This window comes from Phocoena sinus, chromosome 5 (assembly GCF_008692025.1).
Source record: "Phocoena sinus isolate mPhoSin1 chromosome 5, mPhoSin1.pri, whole genome shotgun sequence".
NCBI lineage: Eukaryota > Metazoa > Chordata > Mammalia > Artiodactyla > Phocoenidae > Phocoena > Phocoena sinus.
The window spans coordinates 49302610-49330600 of record NC_045767.1 but is presented as its reverse complement, the minus strand read 5'-3'; positions in this window follow the sequence as shown (position 1 = coordinate 49330600).

Here is a 27991-nt window from a genome sequence, read left to right as displayed (position 1 = left end):
TACTACTTACTATGATATTTTCAGCCCCACACGTTTGTCTTTTATGCTTTCTCTTCCCATTGTCCCCAACTATTGAGGAAAAAGGAGAGTTAATGAGAACACATTTTCCTCTGTCTTATCCAGAGAGGCTCTGGACGTGGGAGAGGTCTACAGAGGTTTATAAAATTTTCATTTAAGATCCCTTACCTGAATTTTGACAGTACACTGGCTAATCAAAGAACCAGTAGTAAATTTTTAAAAGAGTGATTTTTCCTCTCTGAAAAATAACAATGGCAATGATTGATTGAGGTCCTTTATATATACTATTTTATTTAATCTTCACCCAAAAATAGTATATGGTAGCCATTAATAGCCAGCCCATGCTATGGATGAAGAAAGTAAGCATCACTGTGTTTAAATCAGGACCTTCCAAGGTCTAGAGAGCCACATCATGTTCATTTTTTTTTTCAGACTCTTGGAATATTAAAAATTCAAGAAATACCAAACAAAGTCACAAAACTATTGTGATAATTTTGAAACAATATATGTAACAAAATAAAAACTTTAACACAAAAACAGTGCAATAGATTTGCACCAAAAAGATTTGCACAAAATCTTCACAGTATGTATATTTTAAAAATTAATGTGTTATAGATGGAATGGTTAGATTAAGGAACAGGGCTTACATTTATATTATGAATATCCTTTTTGAGTCTGTGTGTGTATATCTGGGAAGAGGCTGAGACACAGGGGATTAAATAAGCTGCCCATAGCCACACAGCTAGTAAATAACAAAGCTAAAAGATGAACTGAGGTGTCTGACCCCAGAGTCCATGCTTTTAACGGCTCTGCTAGGCTATTTCCCTAGGGAGGCCCACATCTGAACTTTTTTACTCACCATAAGCCACTTTCAGCTTTCAGATAGCAAGAAGAGGAGAAGAAATATCTATTTGGCTTAAATATATGATGAGAATAAGTACTTTCTCAGTGTCCTACCATCTTTGTACTAGGTTATAGAGGGCATTTCTTTCGGTGGCCTCTGTTTTTTATTTACAGGTAGACCTACTGAAGAGCATTCGTAGCATAGTTTGTATGTGACCAGTGCCCAGAAGGATAGTGTAGTTTAGGGGCACTAATGATGGATAGGAGCTCAGAGGACCTGGGTTTGAATCTCAGCACTGATGTTCTGTGCCTTGGATTTGTTACCTACAAAATAGTGGTGTTGTAGGGAGATTTCAGAAGCTGTATAAATGTTTTCTAACACAGGGACTTCAGTGTATTAGATGTCCAACTCTTCTGGAATGGATTTGGTCAGAGGTTGTCCCAAAGTATGTGTAGAAGTACCTGTAAGGAGGTTAGTGGGTTCTAAAGGGTTTTCAGAAATGAAACAGTGTTATACTCAACTCAAGGGTATTAGGCCTTAGCACAAGCCGGGTCATGATCACAGGTTCAAGGCCTATATGGCTCAATTAGCAACACCTAGAAGCTACTTATAAGACTAACCCTATGCCACTGAAGGCATACAGAAAGCAGATACAATAGCCTCAATGTAGTCCTGGCTGGCCTCTGAGCAAACGGAGAGCATCTGCCATCACAGTGCTCCCAAACTCTTACACCTCCCCCCCCAACCCCCCATTGCGGGCCAGGGTCAGCTTTCCATCGTCAGGAGACTATCATAAAACTCTCTACCTTACATTTTGCCAAAAGCGTTTTAAAAAAGAAGGTGACAGTCACCTTGATATGATATGCATTTTAATGTCATCCATGTATACTTTTCTTAAAAAGATCAAGAATGAAAATGAGTTAGAAACTAGTATTGACAAGGGCACATTAACAGTTTAAAAACTCATTTATAATCATTTTATAAGTCTTGTTGACAAGAATTGCTTTTTCTTTTTCACTGATATTTCTAAAATAGCCCTCACTCTGGGGTCTTAACCTCCTCCCACTTGCCTGCCCCAAATAAGACTGTTTTGAAACATTTTCTGGGTAAATAGTTATTATAGCAACATGTTTAAAAAGTCCATATGTCTTCTTTTTCATATAGTGCAAATTATCAGTGTAAAATGTATCTACCGCATATATTGATATGTGTTTGATTTTCTTTTTCAAGCAGCCCTCAGACCAAATTATTAGAGTTACTGCTTAAATTTCCCATTGAAAATACTGGAGGATTCTGGAATAACCTTTCTCCTATTCCTCTTGCTTTTTCTTTTTTTCAGATGTAACAAATATTTATTTGTGCAATACCAGCTTGAATCTTTTCCTTGGTTAATATTTTCATCCTTCTGTCGGTTCTGTGTATGGGATCTGTGGTTTTAAAAAGTGAACACGTATAAACTGCAAAGCTGTTACAATCATTTTTATATAGAAACAATTATTTTAGACCACAAACCAAAATTACATGAAGATGTTATGTAGGAGGCCTAAGTAGAAAGAAATAAGGTCCTAATTAATGCTGCTTTTGTGCCATTGTCATATTTCTGGGTGGATTACATAATGCTACATTTATAACAGGAGACAAGTTCCCATGTGGTTTAGCAAGTCAGTTTACAGGCAGATATTATGTTGTGCCATCTTTAAGGCCACTGGGCAACATTTATTTTATTCTGTGGTGTTAGTGGGTAGGGAGGAATATCTGTTGTGGATTTTGACAAGAGAAACACTATCTTCAGATAGTAAACCACGTAACTTTCAAAATTTTTTATGGACAAAAATAAAAAACAAAAAATGACTATGTAGAAGAAATAAAGAGCAGCTGTATTTTCTATCTCTGGAAGGATTTAACAAAAATATAACAACTGTCAATATCTCCCCAAGCTCTACAGGCCTGTGAAGTCAGACATATCTCAGGGCATCCCCATCTCTGCTTTCTGTTCCTTTACACTTCAGGATGAAGGTGACAGGGTGTTTAAAGTACCAGAAACAATCACACTCTGGCTAATATCCATTGGTCCGAGAGGTGAGAGGGAGCCCTATCACACTTCTGAAAAGGAGCTTTGGACTCAGCCCTCTTTCTGAAGTGCCTGCAGACTACTTGGATTGTATTGTATCACGCGCTTCCAGGAAGGGAGGGTTCTACTTCACAGCTAGAAAACTCTCCTTACTCAGTTCTGACCTAAGGCGTTCTTTTTTCCTTGAGAAATAAAGGCTTTCAGTAATTTCTTACACCAAAATTGTTTGATATTTTTTCCTTTGACTTTTGGCACTGGTTTAAAGTGCCAAAAATAGCAGATCTGCTATTTTATTTTTTATTTTGTTACTTGCCTCTCAACATTTCAGCGGTATCAGTTGGAAAATAAGGGTAAAGAGAAGCTATGAAGTGTGGTGTACTAGGAGGGTGGGGGAGGACTGAGAGAATAACTTTTGTCTGGAATCCTCTGTGGATATATTAGTAACTTTGGGTCAGTTCGGTTAGTCACTCTGAGCCACAGAGTTCCCATAATTAAGACAGATTGGATAAAACTATCTCACAGAATTGTGTTGCAACACAAATAAGGAAGTGAGAATGCTATGTAAGTGAGGATAATAAGTATCAGTGTTATATTTTCATCACTACAACTACTACCGGAAAATGGTACTAGGTTTCAAGAATAGGCCTTCTTAGGACCTCTGGCTAGGGACAGCTTTAACAAGTTAGGGTAGTGAATGGAGAACCCCAAGCCTGGTGAGCCAACTCTGACCTCCACGTCCACGTTGACAGTGCTAGCCTCTTTCCTTCTGCTGAGTTGTCTTGTTTTGTTTATAACGTTAGAAGCAGGGCATGCCAGTTCACTGTTGAATTTCCTCTGAGCTACACTTACTCTAATCTTCTTCAGCTGTCCTCTGTGACTGTCCTAACCCATGATCCTACATCTTCAGGGAAAATTTGAAAAGATGTGTGGGTAAATCAATAGAAAGTTAAATATGTTATGTATTCTGCTTGATGTGAAATGCTCCTAAATGGAGAACTTACTTTAAATGGAAAGTAAAGAGTTCTGTAATAGAGTCCAAAATATATAGAAAAATCATAACATAGTTGAAGTTTACTGGATGTTTCTTATGTGCAGGGCGTTTGGAGTAGGTAATTTAAGAGACATGGAGAAGAATAACATGTCCATCCCTGCTTTTTATAGCTTAAAGTCTAGATGGGTGGAGGAAGTGTTATATATAAATAAGGAGGATATATACACGTAATATATTTGGTATGATATAGGGGGCTATAGTGGGTAGTGAGGATATTTCTTAGTAAAAAAAACTCTGGAATTTTAATAAAGGATATATTTCAGATGAGCTTTTATATGATGGGTAAAGTGTTGAAAGATGGAGCTATAGGCGTTCTAGTTAGGGGACTAGCCCAAGAAAAACTTTGGTGGCAGGAAAGGAGAGCTATAATAAATAAACAGTGATTAGCCTGAAGCTAGAGTATAGAGTACATAAATGATGAAAGAGAATGAAAACAAACTCTCCTTGTTTTTTTTTTTTAAACTACATTACCCTCATTAATTACTTAACCTAATACCACCTCGTATCAGTCAATCATCTATTATCCCTAGCTTACAAATGTAGAAACCAGAGCTCAAGGAGATTAATTCATCTGTCTGAAGACAAAGAGCTAGCTAGTAACATTTAGAATTTGAAATCAGATTTTCTTTTCTTGTAGTAACCATACTATTTCTATCATGGAGTCTCAACAGTAACAATACTGAATATTGTGGTTTATTGAGTAATTGTTGTGTGCCATAGTTTTCATTTTTCTTAACCCTAAGAAGTACCTATAATGTAGCAGCTATTATTCGAATATCCATGTGAGAAAATTAGCTCAGAAAATTTATTTTGGTGTATAAAAATAATGGTCATTAAGGTTGAGAAAAAGAAATGTAGATAGAAATGGGATGGGTTTCAATACCAGGAAAAGAGTCTCTATTCTGTGTAAAAACTAACAAGGTGACCGTTAAATGTATTAGTCTAAAAATGCGTGATTGGGATCATACTTAAAGAAGATTAATCTGCTAGCTGTATCGGGACTAAATGAAGAAATGAGAGATCCTTAGTAAAAATTTTTAAATGGATTAATATTCAAAATATACAAAGAACTTTTAAAACTCAATAATAAGAAAACAAACAACCTGATTAAAAGAATGGGTCAAAGATCATAATAGATACCTCACCAAAGAAGATAAACAGATGGTAAATAAACGTATGATAAGATACTCTATGTCATGTCATCAGGGAAATGTGAATTAAGACAACAATGTGATACCACTACACACCTGTTGGAATGGGCGAAATCTAGACCACCGACAACATCAAGTGCTGGTGAGAATGTGGAGCAACAGGAACTCTTATTCATTGCTGATGAGAATGCAAAATGGTGCAGCCACTTTGGAAGACAGTTTGGCCGTTTCTTACAAAACTAAACATACTCTTACCATACTATTCAGCAGTCATGCTTCTTGGTAACTACCCAAAGGAGTTAAAAACTTACATCTACACAGAAACCTTCACATGGATGTTTTTAGCTTCTTTATCTATACATGCCAAAACTTGGAATCCATTGAAGTATCTTTCTGTAGATGAATGGAAAAATAAACTGAGGTACATCCAGACAATGGAATACTGTTCAGAACTAAAAATAAATGAGCTATCAAGCCATGAAAAGACATGGAAGAATCTTAAATGCATATTACTAAGTGAAAGAAGTCAATCTGAAAAGCCTACATGCTGTATGATTCCAACTATATGACCTTCTGGAAAAGGCAAAACTATGGAAACAGTGAAAAGATCAGTAGTTTCCAGGGGTTTGGGGACAGGGGAGTGATGAATAGGCAAAGCAAAGAGGATTTTTAGGGCAGTGAAAATGCTCTGTATGGTACCATAATGATAGATATACATGCATCTGTCCAAACCCATAGAATGTACAGCACCAAAAGTAAACTGTAATGTAAACTATGGATTTTGGGTGATTATGATGTGTCAAATGCAGGTTCATCAGTTGTAGCGAATGCATCACTGTGATGGGGTCTGTTGATCATAGGGGAGGCTGGGCACGTAGGGGCAGGGGACATGTGGGAAACCTGTGCACTTCTCCCTCAATTGTGCTGTGAATCTAAAACTGTTCTAAAAAATAAGCTTTAATTTTAAACAGTGAAATAAGCGGGTGATGGCTGAAAGTTGGATGGACGCAAATTTCAGCCACTCTTCAGGTTTTAAATACGTTTTAAAAAATCATTTTCCTGTCTTAACATGGTTAGGCTATGAGATGCTCAGGTAAAGTAAATATGTGAACTAAGAGGCCAGTTATACACAGGTTACCAGTTTTTAAAGAAAATATAATACCTTATTTCCGGAGTGACAATTGTATGCAAATTACTCTGAGTTTGAAGTTTGATAGCATACCTGGCCTCCTGAGGATGTAAGATCTTAGCATTCCCAGAAGTTTGACTTATGTTATCTGTTTCTTTATGTCAGGTATGTGGTAGGCTCTCAATGAAAGTCACTGGTTGAATAAATCAGTGAGTGAGTGGTTGCTGAATAGCCATGTTTTGTTCTCAGTGGTGTTGTCAGCTTATGAAGATGAGGTACCATCATACCTTGGAACATACATATGTTATTATCTTTCCTATTCATGACAATTATATTTTAGACAACTCCATTTTACATTTCTTTAGTTACCAAACCATTTGAATGCATTCATAAAAGACCCCATGGTGGATTTTTTAAAAATTATTTTAATCTATAACAAATGTTATTGTGATCTTCTAGTGTACCTTACTGATGAAATGTTCAAGCTTCAAAGAGTCTTAAATTTGACTTAACAGTAAGTCAGCAGTATTTTTAGACTATTTTAAGAAGTAAACTGCCATATATGTTAGTAGTCGGGGCTAAAAGGTCTGGCTGATTCCTTTTTAACTTACATTCATATTAAATATTAGTATTAAACATTCATATTAAATATAGCATCCAAACATTTTTTATAATATCTTAGTTACTTTTTTCACTGAAAAATGAAGAGTTTATGTATATAGCTTTTATTCCATTTCTTCTACTCACTCTTCACTATATTAAACTACCCAATTGATTGCAAAGCAGCTAGAGCTAAATTTTCTCCAATAGATTTTCAGGTGAAGTTTGTGAGGCCAATCTAATAATCAATGGACTACTTTGTAAACTGCATATAAATTATACTTATTATTTGAAGAGACTTTGAATTGGTCTATTTACTGATTCAGCTTTGTCAATAGGATACATTTGCAAACTGAGTGTTGTAATTCTACCACATTACCAACCTCTTATTGGAGAGCATTTACAGAATCATTAAAGTCCTAAAGCTGAAGAGAAGATTTAGACCCTCCTCATTTCACAAGGGAGACAGAGGTCATGGTGCAACACAGGGAGGGAACGTAGGTCTCTTACCCTCAATCTAGTGCTCATGACACTCTGCTGCTCCTCTTCCCCCACCAAAACCAAAGTATATTGTATTAAGAATATGCATTATGCAATATTCTGGAGCTTTATTATGTCTTCCTGTGTCTGATATAGCATTGGTTACATTATCTAAGATGAAGTGGTGAATGTTTCAAGTTAAATAAGCAATCTACTTATTTATAGAAGTAAATGTGTTTAATGAGATTTTTAACCGTTAGCTTCTGGAAAGCTTATTTGGTAGTTATAAGATTTTCCTTGTTTTCAATATTTATCTCTGTGCTTGTGTATCTTAACTAAAATGATATTTAGAGATATTTAATGATACCTTAATAACACTGTGCTACAGATTGATGAAACATCAAATTATGAGCAAAGACAAGCCAAAAGCATTTCCAAAGGATCTCAGTAGATTTCACAGGCTTGTGCACCAAAGCTTACATACTGGCTCGTAGAAAAAGCACTATTCAGAGTATAGTTAATCTCTTGTTACAGATAGGTCCAAAAGATAAGCTTTTCTACTTTTGGCCCTGTAGACTAGAAAAATAAATTATAGACTAAAAGAAACAAAAATACTAATTTTATAAATTAGTGATAATTCTAATTATAATAATTATCAAATAACGAGTATCTGAGGACCAATCATGAGTTACGCACTATCCCACATGTATGATATCTCTAATCCTCCCATCAACTCTGCAACCTGAGAATTGTATCTTGATTTCAGAGATGATGAAATGAGGATTAGATATTATTTTTTGCCTTGCTTGAGATCAGTCACAAAGTGTGGAATGTGGGAAAGGGAGTTAATCTGACATCAGGCCTGTAGATCTGTTATCACAGCAAAGTATGCATCAGAAAATAATAAACCAACAGAGATGTAACACCCGAATGCTCAGGAGCAGCCTTAATTTTCTTCCATTAAAAAACAGATGAAAACATTGTGAGAGAACTAAAAAGCAAATGATCACAGAGAAGGATTAGGAAGCCTCAGTATTGCTTTCTGTCATTGCTATGTGACTGCTCAATACTGTTTATATTTATCTGATATTATTCATATTATTCATAATACTAGCTGACATTCATTGAGCTAGATCAGGGAAGGCTTCCTGAAGGAAGGGACATAGTAGCAGTGACCTGAGCGATTAATTAGCCAATCGTAAAGGGCATGGGAGACAGAGACACAATGGTTGGGGGAGTGTTCTAAGTGTGGAAAACAGTGTGTGCAAAGGCACAGAGATAAGAGACCATTACAGATTGAATCGTGTTCCCCCCCCCCCCCCGCCACAATCGTTTGTTGGATTCCTAACTCCCAGTACCTCAGAATGTGACCTTATTTGGAAAGAGGGTTATCGCAGATGTAATTAGCTTAGATGAGGTCATACTGGAGTAGGGTGGGCCCCTAATCTACTATGACTGGTGTCCTTATAAGGGGAACTTTGGACAGAGACACACACAGGGAGAATGAGTGTGAAGATAAATGCCATGCAAAGGTAGGAGTGATGTATGTCCAAGGCAAATAACACCAAAAATTGCCAGCTAACCACCAGAAGGTAGGGGAGAAACATGGCACAGATTCTCACTCACAGCCCTCAAAAGGAATCAGCCCTGCTGATGCCTTGATCTGGACTTGTAGCTTCCAAAACTGTGAGAACTATAAACTTCTGTTCTTTAAGCCATTGGTCATAGGAACCCTAGCAAACGCATACAGAAGCTAAGGAGTTCAAAGACATGCAGTTTGGCTCATGACTCATTCATTAAAAAAGGGCAAACTGGGCTTCCCTGGTGGCGCAGTGGTTGCGAGTCCGCCTGCCGATGCAGGGGACGCGGGTTCGTGCCCCGGTCCGGGAGGATCCCACATGCCGCGGAGCGGCTGGGCCCGTGAGCCATAGCCGCTGAGCCTGCACGTCCGGAGCCTGTGCTCCGCAGCGGGAGAGGCCACGGCAGTGAGAGGCCCGCGTACCTAAAAGAGAAAAAAAAAAAAGGGCAAACTGTCCTCTAACAATTATTGAGATGGCAGAGAAATGTCCAGGAAATTTTAGAGCTATTCCATTCATAATGATCAACATATTAAAGAACACATTGTGGGACTATAAGTTATGCGGTAGGAGCTGTTAAATTCAGTTAATAACAAACAATTGATATCACTGTGTTATATGGTTGTTCAGTGAACAAGTATTTAGCATCTATGATGTTCCATGTTCTGTAGGATGGTGGTCAAAAACTTGGACTGTCAACAGAACTATGAGTAGAGACCCCACATTTTAGGATGTTTTTGGAAAATATCCTGCCCTCTGAAATATCAAGGTCCTCATCAATTTCCCCAGAGAGAGGAGATTAAATAAGATTGAATAAGTAACATGTTTAGTTGATTGCATGTTTCATAGCAAGCTCACTGTAATAGAGCTGTGTTATTATGTTACTGTTATTTTGTTGTTATTTAGGACGGGGAGATGTTCATTTTATTATCCCATTCCTTTAGGCTCCTGGCCTCTCCCTGCCTGTGAGATGTGTTGGCAGTTTCTGGCTCTGTTCCCTGGCTCCTCACTTCTGGTTTTTGATGGGGCGTGATGATCAGATGGCCGTGATTAGTTCTTTGGTGTGCATTTCAGATTATCTATTAAGTAGCCATCTCCTCAGCCACTGAGGCATATGGTCAGCACTTCCAGGGCTTAAAATAAATCTGCATCTTAACATGTGGGATTTTATTATGCAAAAGAGAGCTCACATGGGGTCTAATCTTGTTATTTGTTATGCTACACACGTCTACAGTGTGCATTCTGGATAGAATTGCACATTAGGCCCCAGGCCTTCCATTTCATAACATTGCACAGATATTCTGGGTGAGAACATCCTAGGAAGTAGCATCAGCCCTGAACTGTGCAGGGTGCAGGAGAGGAGAGAAGGGTGAGGTGTAATTTTCCCTTCATTCCTTTGCATACTAGTCATTCAGATTTTTTTTTTTTAATCAAGCATTTATTTGGCACCTACTATGCACCAGCTGTTTCCCCAGTTACTTGGGTGGTGGTGAACAAGATGACACAATCTGGTTGCAAGGTGCTTGCTAGAGGAGATCATCCCTTAATGCTGATTAGAAAAAATACACCCTTTCTCCAGGCTGACACGGCTCTGTCCTAGGACGCCTACCATCGCAAGTGGAGTGTGGAATGGATTTCAGGTTGCCTCCTCTTGACTAAGTGCTTTTGGATTAAGGCAATTAAGGCACACGATTAAGGCAATTAAATTGGCAAGTACTAAAGAGCATGCTCAACAGATAACAAACAAGGCAACTTAACTGTATAATGCGCCGAGGGCTGCTTGGTTTTGGGGGTGGAGGGGGCAGATGTGTGTACTGGAGAAGCTTATTATATTTCATTCTGTGCCCTCTAACTATTCGACTTTTTCATATGTGAATGGGTAAAAAGTAGTGGTTTACTCAGCATTTGGTTGAGCAAATATTTCAGGCTTTACTTTTTTTTTTTTTTTTTTTTTTTTTTTTTTTGGGTACGCGGGCCTCTCACTGTTGTGGCCTCTCCCGTTGCGGAGCACAGGCTCCGGACGCGCAGGCTCAGCGGCCATGGCTCACGGGCCCAGCCGCTTTGCGGCATGTGGGATCTTCCCGGACCGGGGCACGAACCCGTGTCCCCTGCATCGGCAGACGGACTCTCAATCACTGCGCCACCAGGGAAGCCCAGGCTTTACATTTTAAAACTAGCTATTCTTTATTCTAAAATTTTTCCCCACATTATCATTCTAGAATCAAGTAGAAGAGATTAATGACAAATAAGAGATTTGTTTGTAGAAATTAGCTCAAGAGTATTTTCCTGTATTAATAGAAACTTATGAGTCTCCAAATCAGGGACTTTAAATTTTTTTTCAGAAGTGGCATGTCATCTAAGTTAATAAATAGTGCAAAAGATAAAAAAAATAACAGCACCAAAAACAAAAATTCAGGCTCTGGAGACAGAGAATTGGATTTGGATTCTAATTCCAGTTCCTCTGCCTACTTGTTTTGTTACCATGGGCAAGTTACTAATCCTTTAGAGGGCTTGTAATAATGCTACATTCTTTGTGAGGATTAAATGAGATAATGCAAGTGAAGTATTCAACACAGCCCCTGCACACTGTAAATATTCAATAAGTGGTAGTTCTAGTTGATGCTGCTGGTACTTTTTAAAATTCATAAGGATCTGCAACATGTAAAGTAGAGTTGCATACACCAGAGCAATGGGTTTTCCAGAACAATGGGTTTTCCATTTATCTATATGGAATAGATGTGTGGAAATAGATGTAGTAAACCCACTGTTTTGCACATGGACAGTTATAAGCATGTTTACTTTTATGACATCGTAAAAATAATATTAGCTAAATACATATATGACTGTGCCACATCCTTTCCTCTGTGCTTCATATTAAGTAACTCATAGCATCCTTCTAATAATCCTGTGGGTATATTCTATTATAACCATTTTGCAGATGAGAAAACTGAGACCCAAAGATGAGGCCCATAGGTCATAAGCTGCAGAGGTGGAATTTCAACCCAGGCAATCTGCTCCAAGTCTGTGTTTTTAACAGCAATGATATTCTGAACTTCACTGATAAATAGGTTAATGTATATATACAAACATATACATTACAATAAACAAATATGTGTATTTGCCTAAAAAAGCTAATGCATCATGACTTTGTAGAATAGATCTTCCTCTCGTATTCTTTGAGGTCTGTAGCCACACTTACACTTTTCTGTTTGTGGTTCCCTTTTCCCTCTCAGGCTGATTGAATTATATGGCACCTCAGATGCAAAATGAGATGCTAAATTAAAACCTCTCTCTGTTGCCCAGCAGTGGGTGATTGCTCTACATTGCTTTAAGTTATGGTTAAGCATATCCTTAGGTATTATTCTCCTTGTTTACTTCCTCTCACCCTGACTCAAGTTACTTGTACAGTGGTTCTATATCCAAATACATGTCATCGAGTGGCAGAAGGATGGCATTAATGTGGATTAACTATATTCTGCAAGCTCGTTGGTGATCTTTGCCCTTCAGTGTTGAATAAACTGATATATCAGTTAAAAACTCGTGCCTGTCTGCATTTAACAGAAATCTCACTATTGTAGCTTACCAAAATAGGCATTTAGTTTTCTCACAATTCAGGAAGTACAGGAGTACCCTGTCCAGTATTAATGCAGCAGATTCTCAAGCCCTCGATGCCCCAGACTCCCTGTGTCTTCCACGCTGCCATGCTTAATCTGTGTCTTTTTCTCTTCTAGTTTATGCCTCAAAGTTAAAAAACGACCATTCCACCTCCTACCTCACAACCCCAGGCCAGACAGGGAAATTCCAGGTATTTACGCCCACATCTTTTTTTTTTTTTTTTTTTTTTTTTATACCCACATCTTTTGGACAGAATTATACCACAGGGATGATGGATCCATGAGGCCGGCATATTGTTCCCCCAAACCAAATCCAGGTTCTGTTAGTAAGAAGTGTAATGTAAACTGGGCGGCTAGCAGTGTCTGCCATAACTGAAAACTCATACTGCAAAAACGATTTACTGCTAAGGCATATGTGATATTCAAGCAACTTGTATTTATAAGGTGTCTCCTGTGGGCCTAGAGGTATACATCAATGAGGAAGGAGCATGGCTCTCTCTTCTTAAGGTTAGATAGATAGATGTGGGAGCAAATAACGACAATGTGCTGTGTTAGAGGCGTGTGCATTGGGAGCTTTGAGGTGTCAGTGGTAGGGTGGAGACATACAAAGTTTAGTACTGGATGGTATTAAGAGGAATATGAACAACTAATGGTAGTAATAATGACTGATTTTTATTGCATATTAACTAAGCCAGGCATTTAAAAATTATATATATATTATATATAATTTTATATACGTTTATATATAATATATAATATAAAATTATGTAATATACATATATATTGCACATCAACTTTATATGTTTTTACAGCCAAGTTATATGAGACAAATGAAGTTGAATAACTTTCCCCAAGGTCAAATCACTAGTAAATTAGAGAGCTGGGATTCAAACCTAGATAGTCTATCACCAGAGCCCTCTTAATCTGCAATCCGCAGTGAGGATACCGATGAAGCCCCATTTGGCTATTTTTGTTGCTGTTCTGTTTTGTTTCTGAAAAAGTATCCAGAAGTTCCTTTGGATATTGCCAATTGTGTTGAATCCTTTGATTCATTCAGCATTCATCACATTTCATAAGTTGGCCTTACCGAGGACACTTAGACTTTAGCTTGTACCCAGCTGCACCGAAGGGTACATACATGCTAGAATCTTTTCAGGTAGGGAATGTTAAGTTACAAATATTCACATTTCTCTAACTACTGTGACTAGGATACTTTTAACTATGTCATTTCTTGGTCAAAATATCCTGTTTTAACCCTTAATCTCAACTAAGATTCTATCCTCACTCGTGTGAACATTCATATTTCCAGAGATGCTGTCTCCCTGCCTTTTCTGGACAGCCGTCCTGGAGATAACAGTTTACTTGCCTTGGCCCAAGCCTTGGTTTCCTGATGCTCCCTTCAGTGCCTTATGTAGCAGACAGAATTCTAAGATGACCACCCAAGACCCATGCCCTTATATAATATCCTCCCCTTGATTGTGAGAAGGACCTGTGATGATGAGGTGATATCACAATATCACTCCCATAATTAGGTTTTGTTATTTGGCACAGTTAACTTTAAGAAAGGAGATTAGGTTCAGTGGGTCTGACCTAATCAAGCTAACCTTTAAGAGGTCAAGGCTCTTTCCGGCAACAGAGGTTCAAATGAGAGAGGGATTCAACAGAAGGGAGATTCTTCACTGCTGGCTCTGCAGATGGAATGGGGCACAGGGCAAGGAACTGTGGATGGCTTCAAGGAGCTGAGAGTGGCCCCATGCCGGTAGCCAGCAAAGAAATGGGGACCTCGGTCTTTCAACTGCAAGAAATTGAATTCTGCTACAGCTACATGAACTTGCATAAGGACCCCAGACTACAGATGATGAGGGAGCCTGACTGACACTATGATTTTGGAGCTGAGAGGCTATTAGCAAAGAACTTTGTTATTCTGTGCCTGGACTCCTGTCCCATGGAAACTGGGAGATGACAAATTCATGTTATGTTAAGCTACTAAGTTTTATATAATTTGTTATACAGCAAAAGGTAGCGAATATATCTTGGCTTTGGCTTCAAATGTTTAACTCTTCTGCCCTGACCTCAAAGTTTCACAAGTAGACTAACTCACCCAGGTCATTTACTGAGTACTAGAATTGGCTTTGCCCAAACTATACTAGAGGTATTACCATCAAGGTGAGAAACAGGGACCCAAATCATAAGTGTTTTTATTTTTGTTATCTTACAATTTATACTAGAAAGATTTTACCAGTGTTTTCCCATATCACATACCTTTTAATATCCCCTACTATGACTACCAAAAGATAAAAACAAAACACCATATGATACACTGATTAAAAGTCACGGTTTAGTGGAACAAGGACAAAGTCCAAGGTGAAAGAAAATTTTAAAAATGCAAGATTAGTTAGCCCGTGTACTAAGGGTTCTCCAAGTAGTGAGAAACACAATTTGATGCTTCTTTTCTTGCTGGGTGAAGTACGTACATTGTGGAGTGGGTTAGAAAGGAAAATGCTTTTTCTTTTGGTTTCTGCTACAAGGAGTACTCTAGAAATCTATTTCAGTCTTTATTAACATATGAAGATTGAGTTCAGGGTTAAAACACAGTTGGCATCATTTGTCCAGAACTCACAATGGTTTTGCATGGGGATGGAAAGCCTAAAGATTTGTGGTTGTGTGCATTTTTGGTAACTGTTTGCAAAGTTGGAATAAGGCACCTGCCTGCAATAAAATATGACCCTCACTCACTCTTGTAAATTGCTTTTGCCCATTCACATTTAGAGGTCATTAATCGTTTCCCTTTATGGATGGATATTCAGCACATTCCCCACAATTGATTCAGCTCTGTAGTTCAGAGTGGTATAAAAAATTCACAAAGTGCAGTTGGAGAAAAATGTCACACGGGTACAAATAAGAAGGGCTATTCTTTATCTTACCTACGGACAAACATAGGGATTTGCAAAAAGGGCTGTGAAAAGGATCAAAGAAACAAGACATAAATAGCCAATGAATAATCATAAATTCTTAGCCTAGCAGGGATTTGTTAAGGCCTACACAGTATAGGAACTCCTTTTTACACTATTGATAAGGAAACAGTCCTATAGCATATACTTGGAAATATCCTGAATATAGGAGAACTAGCTAGTTATAAGACATCTTATTCTTTCCATGATCCCTTTATGGCCCGAGAGAGATGCTTACTTTGAACACACTTATATTATATTGCAGTTGTCATATTTTATTGTATTTCTTTCTGATTTTTATCTCTTCCTTGAATCTTCACCAAATAGTATTACATGTTGAATATTTGTAGGCACTTAGCATATTTTTACTAAATGTAAGTTTCAGTGAAATCCTAGATCCATTCATGAGAATTCTAGATACTATCTCCTTATCACGCGCATGGCTGTAAGAATGATAGTAAAAAAAAATTAGCCCTGTGTACATGGCTCAGGTACTAATATTCTTTCCATGATCTTTATTTTCTGATGCTTTTCCTCCAAGCCATTCCAATACAGTTTGACAATTATTTCTTCAGTATACCTGATGGCCAATCAGAAATGAATGTGAGTTATGGTATCCAGTTACCTGGAAGCAAAGTGTTTCAGCCTTAAAGATAAGGCATAAGGCTGGGGATGGGAGGGAGCTTTAACTTCCTTTCCTTCTTTATCGCCCATTTAAATTGATTGAGAACGTTAAGCCATTATTGAGTTGATACTGGACAAAAGCTAGAGTATATTCATTACAACTAAAGTAGCATTTCATAAAGTGTTTAATCAGGAGGAAGGAAGTATATGTCACTGAGCAAACACAAGGGGTTTTAAAATCACATCATGATGAAGTGAATACATATTTGACTTTCTGTGATGTACAGGGCCTGTCTTCTCTGATGTATATGGAAAATAAAAGTGATAAATATAAGAGAATTTTTCCTCTCTATATGCCCTTACTTTGTTACTGCAATCAATTCATGATTGCCATGATTTTTTCTTGAAATGATCTATGCGTAAACCAAAATGTTGGCAAACAATTATTCAGCCAGTTTTTATTTTCTATTGAGTTTGCCTCTAATTGCTGACCTTCATGTTAGAAATTGATGTGAACTATTGGCTTCGCACATTTGTGCTTCAGAACCTGGGGATAAGGAAGGTGTGTCTGGTGGCTCTTTCCACTTCAGATAGGTATAACCATGCCTGTGAACTGCTTCTCCCTCATAATTTGCAAAAGGCAAGAAATGACTAAAGAGTTTCTGAAGAGCCTCATATAGTTTCAGAATTTCTACTCTCCAAAAGGTAGCATATTCAATACAAGTTCTTGCCACTTCTTTGCATATTTAAATTCTCATTTTAGGTAATAAATTATGACATGTGTTACATACCAAAAATGTGGCCTTACAGCCTGATGGACTTAAAGTAGGAATGGCTTGAAGATTTAATCATTTAGAATTTATTTTCATATGGTTTTCTTCCATTTTCAGGATTTTTCAGGGATTGGGGATAAGGAGATCAATGTATGCATCTGTTGTTTGAAAACAGTTCTTGGTCTAGTAGTGAGACCAAAGTTCCTCAGGCCTTTCCCTTTTCCACCCAAGGGAAAGGCCTGAGGAACAGAAGATGTCTTTCTTCTGTGAATCTTGGTATGGCTGAGTGGGGTACACACTCTGAGGGCCAGAGCTGAACTGTTGAGAAAAATTAGAGATTTTTAGTCTATACTTTCCATAGGGGAAGACAGTGAGATGAAGAGCTAACAGGAAAATGGGGGATACTGACCACTAGAACTGAGATCTTTAAGAGGAATTTGACTAATTGTTCTTTTCTGTAATATGTAATGTGAATTTAATTTTCTTCTTTTCATGAGTTTTTCAGTCCCCTTCTTACTAGTAATTTGTAAGACTATATATATATACATATATATATATATTTGGCTGCGTTGGGTCTTCATTGCTTCGCACAGGCTTTCTCTAGTTGCGGCGAGCGGGGGCTACTGTTCGTTGCGGTGCGCGGGCTTCTCATTGTCGTGGCTTCTCTTGTTGTGGAGCACGGGCTCTAGGCACGCAGGCTTCAGTAGTTGTGGCACATGGGCTCAGTAGCTGTGGCTCGCGGGCTCTAGAGTGCAGGCTCAGTGGTTGTGACGCATGGGCTTAGTTGCTCTGCAGCATATGGGCTCTTCCTGGACCAGGGCTCGAACCCGTGTCCCCTGCATTGACAGGCGGATTCTTAACCACTGCGCCACCAGGGAAGCCAAGACTAGATCTTTTTGGGGAAATAGAATAAAATGAGGATTACAGTCTAAGGTAGGCAAAGAGTAAAGGTGCATGGAAAGTGCCCACCTTACCCCTCCCCCACACAAATTGGGCTTAAATATTGTTCTCACATTTGGGTCAGGGTAGGAGAAACAGAATGAAAATTTTAAAAAAATAGTTATGAGAATTTTATTATTATGGGAAAGAAAAATTATACGAAGCAGTCTTCCTGGAGAATTCTAGAAACACGTGTATTATCATTCTTCAAAGAAAAGTATGTGGGTATGTGTGTACTGTGTTTTTCAGTAAGGTTAGTAAATATGGTGTGATGGTTAAAGTAAGATATGGTTAAGATATAAAATAACTAGCAACTTAAAGAGAATTAAATTGAAAGATAGAGTTAATATTAAAAGTATATTTTTAAAAATTAATTTTTGTTTTAGAGTATGCTTTACAGTTCTGGAGCATCTTTAAATCACTCTTTTGTTTTGTTTTTCCTTAAAACTTCCTAGCTCTTTTGATTCTAAACAAATTGAAATGGGGAGATGAAGTTGGGAGAAAATAAAATTGCAAATTTAACCTTTGCCACCTCATGTGAGACTATGCCTTCTCAAGAGAGACTGTGCCTTCTCAAGAGTGATTCCCCAGTTTGCTATTCAGTGAGAGAATCAAGTTGTTTACATTTAATGCAATGGATAATTGAATGAACATTGACTTACTATCAGTTATAATCAGTGACTTGTGTTAAGTAACTTTATATATAGTGCTGGAGGGAGTACCACACGAAGAGAGACTGAAGGGGGCCACAGCTGGGCAGTGGAGAATAATGTCACATATTGCCATGTCCTATGCTCTTGTATTTACTATGCTGCTGGGCACAGGGTTGCATCCCTGGGTTCTTCAATGGCTGTTAAATTGAAGATATTAGTACAAAAATGTTTACAAACTATTTAATTAAGATACTGTTTTTAAAAATAACATCTGATTGAAAATCTAAAGTTGTGGTTGAGGATTATTCCTACAGTAATTCAATGCAGGGATTCAATATCTCTAATAATTCTACAGATCTATATGTGTTTCTTCTTACTTATACCAACCAGTGCCACAACATCAATTCATTAATGAGATGGACAGGGCTATAGAGGAGTTGGATTTAGCTAGAGAAGGAGGGTGTGTTTAATAGGATAGCAAGAAAGAAGTTTGATTGGGTAAGATGCTATTCTGGGCAGTTGGAACTAGATTGGCAGCTGAGTCAAATTAGAGTTCAGTTCAGTATGGACAATATTTTAGAGTCTACTATGCACAAGTCCCAGTCGGGGATTATAGTGTAGTCTTTACTCTAGTAGATTGCCATCTTGATGGAGGAATCAAGAAAAAACAGCAGATTAGGGTGATAAAGTTCAGATATGAACACCGCTTACTAGAATTCAAACAAGATTATTTTATATGGCTGTGAGAATCAGGAAAGGCTTCATGAAGTAAGATTTGGCATATTCTCAGAGACTGAATGATATTGCAACAGATGGGGATGAGAAAGGGCATTAGAAGTAATGTGGACACTGACAGCAAAGGCAAAGACATATTTTAATGCAAAGTGTGTGACCAACTTATCTGAATTAATCATCTCATCGTAGAGTCTTCTGCTTTTATCGTAGTACGCGTTGGCGAAATGGTTCAGTGGTTGTGATCTTTAGTACTCATGGCAGGAGGAGGCAGTCCCAGTTTTTGAAGAAGGCATGTTGGCACATGTGAGTCCCAACTGAGCAGATCATCCCAGGCAACATGCAGTGGTAGTGGACGGGCTTGGGACTTTGTTCTGGAATTGAGACTAGCACAAGGTAGAAGGTCAGATGTAAGGTCTCAGACTGTAATCTGTCCCACATTGAATCATAGCCAGCATAGGTCTGCTGATTCCAACCTGCGAGCTCTTGGGCTCTGTTTTGATTCTAACTAGCTTTGCTGTTGGCACATCAGCATTTCAAGGTTTTTGTAACAGAAACAAAGTGCTCTAATATCTCAGATACTAGATATTCTCTTTTTATTAAATGTTAACACCATCATTAGCATCACTTTTTCCAGTTGTCTTAATAGCTTCATCAACCTCTCAGAACTTCAGTTTCGTTTTTTTTTTAAGTTGTTGTTTGTTTTTTGCCTTTGAAATAGAAGGTACTGTTGTATGGTGGTAAAAATCATAGGCTTTGGTGCCAGACTGTTCTGGGTATGAATTTGGGCTCCACTTTTTAGAATCTATATGACTTTGGCAAGGTACTAAGTGAATTTGATGGCCAAGTTTTTCATTACTCAAATGAGGATGATAACAGTGTATATGCCTAATTAGGAAATTATATTAACGGATTAATACAATGGTTAAAGTCACAGACTTGAGAATTGGCCTCTGGTTTGAATTTCTACTGCTTACTAAGTGTGTGACTTACTAAGTGTGTGCCTTACTGAGTGTTTATTTAACGTCTCTGTCTCTTTACTTATCTCCAAGATGGGAGCAATAATGCTACAACCTCAAATGGCTATCTCGAGGATTAAATTTATTCATATTTTTAATATACTTTGAAAACTGCCTGGCTTATAATAAATATATGCATGCTTATTATGCAAAAAAAGTACTTAATAATTATTATGACTTTAAGGATTGTTTTTGTGAGTAAAGAAGATAATGTTAATATAGTTATATAACATTATATTACAATGTTAACATATCTGGTATATAATAGCATTCAATAAAATTTAGCTCTGGTACTCTAGGGAAACTTTATTATTTAACTCAAGTATTCTCTGAATTCACAGTCTCAGGAAACTATTAGTAAATAATTACAAATTAGGTACTAACCGAAATGAATTGTCTTGACCAATTTATATCTGATTATAGTATTCTTATTCCTAGAATCTTAAGATGCTTAAAGGAAATACAATAAATCACAGAGTTCAAAAATCAAAAAAAAAAAATTTTACAAGTTGTTATTCCATTTTAAAGACCAGAATGAAACAACAACGACAACCACCTGAGACCCAGATAGATCACCAAATCTACTAAAACAACTCTGGCAGAATTTATGAGATCAGCTGAGGATTCCAGAGGTCTCTGATGTTCTCATAGTATACCCAGACCTTGACTACAACAACTCCAAAGCGAAAACAGTGTGGGTAACAGGGTAGCTTCGAACGTGGATATACTCTTTCCACATCTACTGGTTTTACATGCTGCAACCTCATCAGCTCTCAGAAGTGAAAATCAAGGCTTTGAAATAGGAAGTCTTATTGCCAAGGTCATATAATTTATTTGCAGTTCAGACCCGGATTAAATCCAGGCCTCACTCCTCCCAGTGTGCTTCACTTCCCACTGAGCAAGCTGTGTCTCCCATCAATCTAGTTCTTTCAGAGTTTATTCATTACGCTATTCTAGACCATGGGTTGGATAAGAATTCTGTAAATTTGTCCCATTAAAATTCTCCAACCCTTTTTTGTTCCAAAGTAATACAGATTTGATTTGTGATGTATCAGGTAGAAGTTCATTCTGCTTCTGTGTTTACTATCCTAGAGTCCAAAGTGACCCTGGATACATACATCAGTTCATGGATGTGCTGGAAAATGGAAAGATTAGAGCATTCAATAATTCTTCCAAGATTTTGTTTGATTTTTAAAAACCAGGACAGAATCCCTGTGGAGACCCATACACAGCTTAAAAGTCTCTTTCCTAATATATAAATTTAGGGAAAAATATTTTGATCTTATGGCCCAAGTGGCAGAACAGTTTGTATGGAAACCCGGACCTGTTGCCGAATCTTCTCTTGTTCTTGGCCCTACTAAAAACTAGCAAGTCATTTGGTAAATGGGCCAGAGTAAGACACCCACATAAGGAACACATTACCTTCAAAATCCAAAGAGGCCCACTAGGCAGAGATTCTAGATTTAATGTTGCAGCTCAGGGAATTAACAGTTTGGTTGGTTGACTAAAACATGGACCAAAAAGTGGCCACAGAAAATTAACTTCAAAAGCTAGACCTGGGCTTCCCTGGTGGTGCAGTGGTTGGGAGTCCACCTGCTGATGCAGGGGATGCGGGTTCGTGCACCGGTCCGGGAAGATCCCACATGCCGTGGAGCGGCTGGGCCCGTGAGCCATGGCTGCTGAGCCTGTGCGTCCAGAGCCTGTGCTCTGCCACGGGAGAGGCCACAGCAGTGAGCGGCCTGCGTACCGCAAAAAAAAAAAAAAAAAAAAAAAAGCTAGACCTGGTCTGATATACTCTAGGGGAAGGGATTCAAAGGTTTAGGAAGATAGAAGTGTTACAGTGGATTTGTCACTAAGATCTGCTCACCCATCCTAGGAGGGTCCAGAGGACACACCTTTCACCAAGACTGTGAGAAATAAATTTGTGAGGGGAGCACAAACAACCTTGAAGAGCTCTCTGATCACTTTTCTCTGTAAGCCAGAAAGCAATGGGAATGGCTGCTGCTGAATTGGCAAAGCAAAATGCAGTGGCGGTAATTGCATCCCAAAGTGTCAGAGGCAAATGGGAGCCCTCAGTTGCCTAAGGCAAGGAGGGTGTGTTTAGCATCATGAAAATCAGAGTCAAAGCAGAGTTCAGAGTGGTCAGCCTAACAGAAATCTATATGGCATTGGCTAGTTGATCATGGTGTTTGTAGAAGTTAGAAACTGGGAAGCCTACTAAATTCTTACTTGATCTGTATAAGTGGCAGACTTCTAGGACAAGTGAACAAAAGTGTAACATGAATCATAACAGAGTCATGGACTTGAGCCAGTTTACACAACCTCTTGAATAAAGGGGAGGCCTACGAGTCCCCTTGAGGAAGGATTCTGTCCTGTTAATCTTTCTCCCATCCTTTCCCAGAGTGACCTAGGGCCTTTTACCAGGGTGACTGTGCTGTGGGGAAAAGGAAATAATCAGGTCTTTCAGGGATTACTGAACACTGGCTATGAACTGACACCAGTTCCAGGAGATGCGAAATGTCTCTGTGGTCCACAGTCAGAGCAGGGGCTTAAGACGAATGGAGTTTTCACTCAGGTCCATCTCACAGTGGGTCCAGTGGGTCCTGAAACTCATTTTGTGATTATTTCCCCAGGTCCGGAATAAATGCTTGGAATAGGTATACTCAGCAACTGGCAAGATCCCCAAATTTGAGTAAGATACTCTACTTAATTATCAAAGAACCCATAAACTAAGGAATGAGGCAGGCATTTTCCCATTTATGTATAATGGGATAAACAATATTTTAATGAGACAGGCATTTTCCCACCTGTGTAAAATGGGATACACAATATTTTTAAAGTATATTCAATTCTCAAATTTGTTATAAAGTTTACTAGAATTTGGTTGTGTTATCTTTGAAACAAGAAGAAATTTTATTTGTGGTTTATCGATACTCTTATCAGATTGATGTTTCATCATTTGAAGTTTTGTCTAGTTAGGGAAGAGGATTCTAGAGTTTTGAGATACAATATAAAAGCATTTGGTGGAAGGTTAATTAATCCTCAAAATTATTTAGTGACATAGATTACCTCTTTTTACTGACATTTATAGATATTTGTTGATTCTCAATTTCTTAGGCGTTTCCTATCCTATTGTCGTACTTCAATTTTATCATTGCTATTTTTCAGGTCCCTAATTAGTTTTGCTGGTAGTTTTCTTCAGTTGGATAGTTAAATGTGTTTTGAAATCAATGTGATTAAGTCTAATGGATTGCGTTTCCTGCCACCTTTGTTTGATTGGCAATGTAGAGAAATAGAAGCAAATGCAGTCGATGAAAAGATTCAAGCAATCATTTCACATCCTGGAAAATCTTGAACATCTAAGTCTTCTTACTATCTCATTTCTTGGCTGTAGTCCTGTCAAGGACTTTGAATTTATGTCCAAATTTCTATGACATTCTTTTAAAACCCAATTAATCCACAGAATAATTTGTATTAGTGGCCTAACAAATCCCGTATAATTATTTTTCCTTTTTTTCTAAGATAATCCTTCACTCACAATTAACCAGTACATCAGTGAATTTAGGTTATTTTTAAAAATGTTATCAGAACACACCTGGAATACCTTATAAGCTCTTGCTTTGCTACATTATCACAAGTGACTTTTCTTGGGCCAAAAAGAGTCTCACTGGAGAATCTTTCGAGACTAGTGAAATGCTATTTCTGTCTCACACAGTCAGACATGTAGGCTATAACAGAAAATATGTGTGTTTAGATGGAACATTTCTATAAAATGTACAACATTCTTTGCAGCAGATTTGTTTGGCTGTCAAAGCCTCAATTATGACAAACTAGAAGAGAGTTTCCAAAATCCAGAGTGCAAAAATTGAAATCTCTGGTGCCCAAGGAATGTCAGTTGTCTGGGACTATGCTTGTATTTGTAGGAGAGGCCGCCAAGATCATGTTGCAGCTTGCCTTGTAAAGGTAGAGCTTTCACTACTGTAATAAAAATATGGAAACGTTAGAAATGGCAGATGTTACTGCACTCACTCTCTTTTTCATGGTTATACAATTTTGTTATATTTCCAAAGGATGCCTAAAAAAATAAACTGAACATTCTGCACTAAGTACCAGAAAAATTTAAAAATCTTTGAACCTGGGCAGTACATTGAATGCCATCCGCAGCAGACCCAAATCTAGAACACATCCGTGGAGTTTCTTTTAAAGTGCCTTGAACTCCATGCTGTCTCTTGGGTTGCTGATGAATATCATTGCTTTTGATGATTTGATCCTGGTTGGGGAATTTATTACGCAAGTATCCATCAAGATGAATGCAGTTCTGCTCCCTGTAATGCTCTTTTATTCTTCTAGAAAACGTTTCCTTTGGCAATTGAAATGGACCTTTTAGTTCAGCTAAATTATCATTAGCATCTTTTGAACCTCCAAAGGCATTGGTGTGATATAGTGTCTTACTGTTTGGGGAATTGGATGAGGGGAAGAGAAGAAAATGAAAAGTGTGAATTTTACTCTGTGTGTGTGTTTTTTAACCTCTGGTTGGTGTAGAGGAAAGAACGTGGGCATTAAAATTAACAAGCACTATGGAATGATAGTTACAAGCTTGGAATTCTGGCACCAGACGGTTTTGGTTTGAATCACTGTTCAACCACTTACTATCTTTGTGTTGAATGAGACAGCCCGTGTAAGTTGCTTAGCAGTGCTTGTCATGTCAAAAATCCATGTGGACAATTATTTATGCTGTTTGAATCTAAGTTATAGCAGTTACTACCTGGGTGACCCTTCCCTATGTACTCTTTCACACCTTTTTTCCTCAGTTTAAACATGAAGATAAGAATACCCAACCTGGAGAACCACTGAGAGTTAAAACTGGTATAAACTGCCAAGTGTTTGACATTTAGTAGCTGACTGACATATACTAGTTTGCTCCCCTCTTTAGTGCCACTCCCAGTAACAACAACAAAATAACAGTAGCAACAACTATTACTAAAAGCTTCCCAAGTGTCAGTCACTATATATCCTACACAAAGACAGTCACTCACCATTGTGTTTGTACTAAAATGATGCCATGAATCAATGGCTTGAATTCACAATTTTGTCAAATTTCTCAGTTGCTGTTGCTTTGCTATTAAATAATTTGAGCTTTTGCTTTGGACCCATGTATAATGGTTTCCATTATACTATTTCTTATTTGCTCATCATGAAGTAATCAATTATTTTCTCTTTGCTATCCAGCTTCTGCTGGAAGTAAGATCTGATCTAAAGACTTGACTGAGGGTATGTGCCTTACTGGGGTCCTTAGGTGAACTTTCTACCTCTACAGAGGGAGTTCTTTAGTAGACCCTGGAGAATTTCAAAGAGAATGTCAATGTTACACGTCATTGTCTGCAGCTCAGCAGGAAAAAACGTGGACCCTACACCAGGTGTCTAAGTAGAATCTACAACATAATGTTTCCCTTTCTAGTGCTGACTGGGTCCTTGCAGCTTTTCAAATAGGAAACAATTTTAAATCCTTAAGGATAAGTCATTTCTTTCACTATTTTCAAGAAATAGTTTTAGGAAAGCATTTCTTTCTCATTTCTTGGCAATAGTTCTTCCAAGGACTTTTGAATTCAAATCCAAATTCGTAGCAGATTATTTTAAAACCCAATTAACCAACAGCATAATGTGTTAAAAGAAGCACATTCCGATGATTGATTTCCTTTCAGCTTCCATTCTCCTCCAGAACTCTGGGCTGTCTGTGTGGATGGAAAACAATGGATTGATTTCATGTATCTGGGCACTTAACACAGAACTTTAATAAGAATGTCGAGAATTGCCATTAGAAAGGAAGCTGCCATTTATTTGCTCATTTCCTAAGAGCAGAAAATCTATTACAGTGATTTGAATAAGTTTTGATGAAGTATGAAGAGGGCACTGGATTTCATGACTTCTTGTTGGGTCAGAGTACCCATTTGCCAGAACAATTTGTTTTAAAATAACTTTATATATGTGTTATATTATTTTGACAAAAGGAGATGGAATTTTATATTACTGATTTTCCAGCCTTAGCTCTCTAAGATTTTAGGTTGAGAGAAGCTGAATAAAAGTGAATAAAATTTGTAACCTGGATTATTGTGGTATATTCTGAACTTTTGCATTTATTTTTGAATACAGCATATTAGTTGCTATTCCTACTAATTTGTCTCAAAATAGGAATTGCTAATTTATTACAAAATGTGAGTTATTTTAAAGGCAGTATGATATAGTAATAACACTTGATTCAGAGTTGGTAAACCAGGTCTTTACCATTTTGTGAATTTAAGGAAGGAATTTTATCCCTCTGAGACTCTTAGCTTTTTTCATAAATGAGGTTAATTTAGGTAGATGACCTCTATGTCTCCTTAAATTCTAAAATTCTAAAAATCTATTTGTCTTTTTTGTCTCTTTGAAGGCATAGCGTTCTACCACTTAAGGTTTTTAAATAACTCTCACATTGAATAAATGATGTGTGATAACTTTGAAGTCTGTTTCTATTTCTACATTGTTGGTTTGTTACTGACTGCAAGTTCCTGTGCCCGATGACCGCACAGTGAGGCCAAACAAACCAAAACATTGGAGTTTGGCGCAGAGAAAGGTTTATTGCATGGCTGTGCAAGGAGACAAGTGGCTCATGTCCCCAAAACCCTGACCTCCCCAAAGGGTTTCAGCAAAGCATTTTTAAAGGCAAGGTGAGAGAGGGGCATGGTTAGTTGTTGGTGTAGGAATCCTTTGTTCTTGCAGTTGTCCACATAGGTCAGGTCAAGATGTTTCTATAAACCTCCAACAAGACAGATGTTATTCTCTGTTCTGCAACTTTTTATCTCTGTATGAATGGACTCTTAAAGGTCAGAGCCCTGAGAATAGGCTATCCTGTATATTTTGGGCTATAGGCAACATTCTTTTGGAAAAGGTGCAGAGCCAGCATGACTAAGCACAGGCAAAAGAGCACAAAGGTTAAAGCAAAAGGAACAAATGTAATATGGAGTCAGATTTGTTCTTCCCTATTACATATTTATCTCATTCATTGTGGCCTTGTGGGGGGTCACTTACCTTTCCCAGGTTTGCATAATCTGAATATAGAAATGAGGAATTTGAACAATATGGTATCTAAAGATCCTTCTAGTTTTAATATTTTCTGTTTCTAGTATATATTTATTGAAATCGTGTCATGTATAATGTGTGTGATTCTCAGTATTATAGGAGATACAAAATGGAAAAGACATGACAGACACCTGCCCTAGAGAAAGTTTTTAATTTCCATTGACTGATACCTATGGTATTTTAGTCTATTTGGTCTGCTATAACAAAAATACTATAGACTGGGTGGCTTACAAGCAACAGAAATTTATTTCTCCCAGTTTTCTAGAGGCTGGAAATCCAAGATTGATGCGCTGGCAGATTTCGTGTCTGCTGAGAGCCCACTTCCAGGTTCATAGACAACTGTCTTCTTGCTGTGTCCTCACATGGGGAAGGGGTGAGGAATCTCTCTGGGGGGGGTCTCTTTTTTTAGGGCACTAATCCCATTCATAAGGGCTCTACTCTCTTGACCTAATCATCTCCCAAAGTCCTGCTCTCCAAGTACAATCACACTGGGGCAATAGGTTCCAACATATGAATGGGGAAAGGGCACAAACATTTGGTTCATAGCACATGAGATTTGTGAAACCATTAAAATTATATGTAAAATGTTTGCTTATGTTCATTTTTTTTTTTGGAGAAGAGTATCTGTAGCTTTCATAAGAATGCTGAG